This window comes from Triticum aestivum, chromosome 2A (genome assembly GCF_018294505.1).
Source record: "Triticum aestivum cultivar Chinese Spring chromosome 2A, IWGSC CS RefSeq v2.1, whole genome shotgun sequence".
Lineage (NCBI taxonomy): Eukaryota > Viridiplantae > Streptophyta > Magnoliopsida > Poales > Poaceae > Triticum > Triticum aestivum.
This window is the reverse complement of record NC_057797.1, coordinates 538281755-538287754: the sequence shown is the minus strand read 5'-3', so window position 1 is coordinate 538287754 and position 6000 is coordinate 538281755.

The following is a 6000-nucleotide window of genomic DNA, read 5'->3' as shown; positions in this document are numbered from 1 at the left end:
GGATCATAAAATCCCAGAAGGTTTCAAACCCGTAAACATCGAATCATACGATGGCACAACAGATCCGGCGGTATGGATCGAGGATTATCTCCTCCACATCCACATGGCACGCGGCGATGATCTACACGCCATCAAATACCTCCCGCTCAAACTTAAAGGACCGGCCCGGCATTGGCTTAACAGCTTGCTAGCAGACTCAATCGGTTCTTGGGAGGACCTGGAAGCCGCATTCCTTGACAACTTCCAGGGCACTTACGTGCGACCACCGGATGCCGACGACTTAAGCCACATAATTCAGCAGCCAGAGGAATGGGCCAGACAATTCTAGACACGGTTCCTAACAAAGAAAAACCAGATAGTCGACTGTCCGGACGCAGAGGCCCTAGCAGCCTTCAAGCATAACATCCGGGACGAGTGGCTTGCCCGGCACCTGGGACAGGAAAAGCCGAAATCCATGGCAGCCCTCACGACACTCATGACCCGCTTTTGCGCGGGAGAAGACAGCTGGCTAGCTCGCAGTAACAACTTATCAAAGAACCCTGGTAATTCGGATACCAAGGACAAAAATGGCAGGACACGTCGGAATAAGCAAAAACGCCGCGTTAGCAGCGACAACAATGAAGACACGGCAGTCAATGCCGGATTCAAAGGCTATAAATCCGGTCAGCGGAAAAAGCCATTCAAAAAGAATACTCAGGGCCCGTCCAGTTTGGACCAAATACTCGATCGCTTGTGCCAGATACATGGCACCCCCGAAAGGCCAGCCAATCACACTAACATGGATTGTTGGGTGTTTAAGCAGGCAGGCAAGTTAAGGCGCGAAAATAGAGACAAGGGGCTGCACAGCGACAACGAGGAGCCCAAGCCACCGAACAACAATGGACAGAAGGGCTTTCCCCCACAAGTGCGGACGGTGAACATGATATACGTAACCCACATTCCCAAGCGGGAGCGGAAGCATGCGCTACGAGACGTATACGCGATAGAGCCAGTCGCCCCAAAGTTCAACCCATGGTCCTCCTGCCCGATCACTTTTGATCGAAGGGACCATCCCACTAGCATCCGTCATGGCGGCTTCGCCGCATTGGTTCTCGACCCAATCATCGACGGATTTCATCTCACAAGAGTCCTCATGGACGGCGGCAGTAGCCTGAACCTGCTTTATTAGGATACAGTGCGGAAAATGGGCATAGATCCCTCAAAGATTAAGCCCACAAGAACGACCTTTAAAGGCGTTATACCAGGTGTAGAAGCCAACTGTACAGGCTCAGTAATACTTGACATGGTCTTCGGATCCCCGGACAATTTCCGAAGCGAAGAGTTAATCTTCGATATAGTCCCGTTTCGCAGTGGCTATCACGACCTGCTCGGACAAACCGCATTCGCAAAGTTCAATGTGGTGCCGCACTACGCATATCTCAAGCTCAAGATGCCAGGCCCTCGAGGAGTAATTACCGTCAACGGAAACACCGAACGCTCCCTCCATACGGAGGAGCATACGGCGGCTCTCGCAGCGGCGGTACAAAGTAGCCTTCTTAGGCAATTCTCCAGTCCGGCCATTAAAAAGCCAGACACTGCCAAGCGCGCCCGGAGTAACCCACAGCAGGATCGCCTGGCACACTCTGAGCAAGCGTAGCAATGCGGCTCCAACCCCAGCTTTCGCGACATAGCGTAACCAGTACCTCGCGTACATAACTATGCCCTTGAAATACCATGGGCACATGGGATGGGGCACAATAACGGCACGCCCAAAATACGGCTTAAAACATACTAGGGGCTGCCGGATTCTTTTTTTAATTTTTTCTTACTTTTAGGACTCCATACTTCGGACGACCTGTTTGGCAATTCGACTGCCGCACAAACGATGCAAGATCCAGGGAGGCAGATAAGCCATGCCGCATTATGGAACTCCCAGGTGGTCTCTCTTACGAGCGGTATACCTATTTTAAATACAATTCCATGGCCTGCCCCTGGTCAGGACATACTGAATAGTCCAATATCTTTTGCTTACCGCACTATTTGTATCGTTCGGCTTTGATAAATAGCCTCTCTATAAACAATGCTTAGCTTCTTGTCTAATTTTTGCATTATCGTCTTTTCACATTTATGTTTATTAAATGACATGATTGCACCCGTACACCATGGTACGGCAAACACGCCAGGGGCTTCAGTACCCCTCATAATGGTGTGAGAAGTCCATACACTTTCACAAGTGCGGCACCCCGAACTTATAGCACTATATGCATCGGCTCCGAATCATGATTTGGGTCAATAGTTGGGTTTGCCCGGCTCCTATGTTTTGGTGCCTTACGTTCCGCTCTATCGGCTAAGGTAGCACTAGGAGAACCACTGCGATTGTGCCCAGGTTCAGCTGGGTTAAGCACCTCAGTGGAGAAAGCTAAAACTGACTGTCATGATGTGGCGAGAGACCGGTCGCGGTTCGAGAGGTTTTTCGAGTCCCTAAAGGCTTATGCCGCTTCGAGCGAGGAGCTGGCTTTGTCCGGCCAAGGCGTGGATAGCGCCCCGAACTCGGTCTTCCGAACTAGGGGCTTCGCCGAAATTTAAAATTATAGAGTTCTATGGCTAAGTGAGAGTGTTCAAGCATTATAGTCTGATTTCCTGGTTCGTTGTGCTGAGCGCCTCCCTCGAAGGACCCAACTGTGATAGCCTGGCTTATTAGGGATGGTAGACTACTCATATCAATAAGGAATTCCTTCTTTTCCGCGAGCCCATTTGGACAGAACTCCAAAGTTAAGCGTGCTCAGCTTGGAGTAGTGTCAGGATGGGTGACCGACCGGGAAGTTGCTCCCGGGTGCGCACGAGTGAGGACAAAGTGAGCAGAAAAGACTAGTATTGATCTGTGGGGCCAGTCTAGATCCCGCCAGGAGTAACGACCACCGATGGGTGTGTCCGGGGCGTTACAAGTTGGTATCAGAGCCGACCCTCGCGGTTACACGGATGGTTGCGGACAGGTGCGTGGTCATGTTGTTCATGACGTTTGTGACCCGTCGTGGCACCCGGCATGGCACATGTACCGGACTGGAAGCACAGACTTTTGTGCCAAGAGGGAACGTTCATGTGGCCCGATGAGGACGTCGGTTCCTCTGAGTGGGGGTGCATGTGATAGCCTGGCTTATTAGGGATGGTAGACTACTCATATCAATAAGGAATTCCTTCTTTTCCGGCAGCCCATTCGGACAGAACTCCAAAGTTAAGCATGCTCAGCTTGGAGTAGTGTCAGGATGGGTGACTGACCGGGAAGTTGCTCCCGGGTGCGCACGAGTGAGGACAAAGTGCGCAGAAAAGACTAGTATTGATCTGTGGGGCCAGTCTAGATCCCGCTAGGAGTAACGACCACCGGCGGGTGTGTCCGGGGCGTTACACCAACTATGGGAAAAAGTGCGCTCAGGTTTATCCCGAACACCCCAGCACTAGTGGCACGGGGGCAGAAGCCGACGACTGGCCATCTCTCAATTTTTGATAAACGGCCGCACAAAAAGTAATATTTTAAATTCAATAAGCATTGCTTAGCGCATATGAACAAGTTTTCAGCGCACAGGATAAACACGAGCGAGTTCATTCAAATATCACATCCTTGGTACATTCATCCGCCACAAGGCGGGCACCTGCAAGAACATCCTTGTAGTAGTTCTCGGGCTTGCGATGCTCCTTCCCCGGCGGCGGCCCGTCCTTCACAAGCTTCTCACCGTCCAGCTTACCCCAGTGCACCTTTGCACGGGCAAGGGCCCGACGGGCACCCGCTGCACCAGCCCGAAATAGCTCCCAGAAAGGGCCTCTCCGGGACACAGCCGAACTATGAAGCCCTTCATGGCCTGTTCGGCCGTCTTGTGGAGCTCGACTAGCTATTTCAGCTGGTCGCTCAAGGGCACAGGGTGTCTGGCCTCAGAATACTGAGACCAGAACACCTTCTCCGTCGAGCTATCCTCTTCAGCTCGGTAGAATATAGCGGTGGCGGATACGCTGCAGGGAAGATCTGCGAATGCCCCTGGAGAATTCCGGATTCGGGTAAGTAACAGGTAGTTCACTTTTATATTTCTGCTTTGCATAAAGAATGCCTTACCCGCTGCTATCTTCCTCATCTCCTCCAACTCTTGGAGGGCCTTTTGGGCTTCGGCTTTGGCAGACTTGGCAGCCTCTAGGGCCGTTGCAAGCTCGGATGCTTGCGCCTTCGACTCCAGCTCCAAACTATCATGTTTTTTCATGAGAGCCTGAAGCTCTTGCTGCACCTCGCCGACCTGATCCCCAAGTCTGTCTCGCTCGGTGCGCTCCGCGGCCGTTTTCTTTTCGGCCTCAGACAGCGCCTGCTTAAGGGTCGCCACCTCAGTCATGGCCCCTACAATAAGCAGAACAATCCTGTTACTCTTTTTGCAATCAAGCCTTTTTATAGGCACTTTTTCTGTAAGGTATTTCTTACCTTCTTCCTCCTCGAGCCGCCGCTTGGCAAGGCCGAGCTCTTGCTCGGTCCGCTCGAGGTCCTGCTTCAGGACACCCACCTCCGCAGTCAGTGTGGTGGTGGATAGCAGCGAAGCCTGCATACGCATATTGACTCTTTTTTGTTAGACTCCTGCGATATTTAATAGATCCTCTATTCGGCTTTTCTTTCCGAACGCCAAACAGAGCATCAGGGGCTACTGTCTATGCGGTAATATTTTTACATATTTTTACTTACCTCGAAGCCTGTTAGAAGGCTAGCGCAAGCTTCAATCAGTCCGCTCTTGGCGGACTGAACCTTCTGGATCACCATACTCATAATAATACGGTGCCCCTCGTCGATGGAGGCATCGTCAAGCACCTCCAGCAGATTGTCCGGCACCTCCGGTTGGACGGAGGCCGCCGGCTCAGAAGGCTTGCTCCTCTTGGAAGGAGTTCGCCTACCGCGGTCCGGAACTGTGGAAGATTCTGGCGCGGTGTCCGGCACAAAGCCGGACTGAGAGCCCTGGGGAGCCTTATCCCCTTCACTCCTGGAGTCCGGGAGGTGGCCTTGCGGCTCCTTCGGGACCACCTCCTCCTGCCCCGGAGCTTGTCGCTACGCCACTTCGGCGTTGTCTGCAGTGCGGGGGGAGACAGCGGGCGGAACTGAGTTCACGTCCGATGAGTCTAGGGAGCCGCCCGACGATTCGTCGAATTCGGCTCGGGGCGGACTGCATAATTACATTCGACATTAGGGAAAGCTGTGCTACAAAGGAACATCAAGAGTTACTCTGATATCCGAACTTACGATTTCGCCGGACGCTTGGCCCTGTTTGGCCACTCCTCTTTGCCCTCTTCGGCGTTGGGGGCGTAGTCCGGCGGAGGGGTCTTCCTTTTCCTAGACCCCTCGGCCTCCCCCATTGGGGCGGCCTTCCTCTTCTCTCCTCCCTCCACTGGGGGGAGAGTTTTCTTCTTCCTCCTCCTTGTTTTCACGGGAGGAGGGTGTCTCGGACTCGTCAGATGACGAGTCCGACACCACCACATTGCGGGCACTCTTTTGAGTCCCCATGGTCTTCTTCTTCTTGGCTTCTTCTCCGGCACCACATAAGGCGCCGGAGCCAGCAACTTCGCTAGTAGAGCTGGGGCTGGGTCTTCGGGCAGCGGAGCCAGACAGTTAATCGGTCCGGATATCGCCCGCCAAGCCTGTCAAAGGTAAGGGAGTTTAGATCCAGCATACAGTCAAACTATGAAAAAAGCTTAACATCCTGTAAAAGGTGTAGATGGCTTACCTCGCTAGCGTGACGCTGCGAGCTGTATCCGCGGTCCTTGGAGGCAGATGCGGGAGCCTCGGCGCCCTTGAATAGCATCTTCTAGGTGTCTTCGTACGTCATGTCGAAGAGCCTGCTGAGGGTTTGATGCTGCGCCGGGTTGAACTCCCACAGATTAAAATCCCGTTGTTGGCACGGGAGGATCCGGCGGACGAGCATAACCTGGATTACATTAACAAGCCAGACTGGCTTGTTCACCAGGGACTGGATGCATGTTTGCAATCCGGTCACCTCTTTTTTG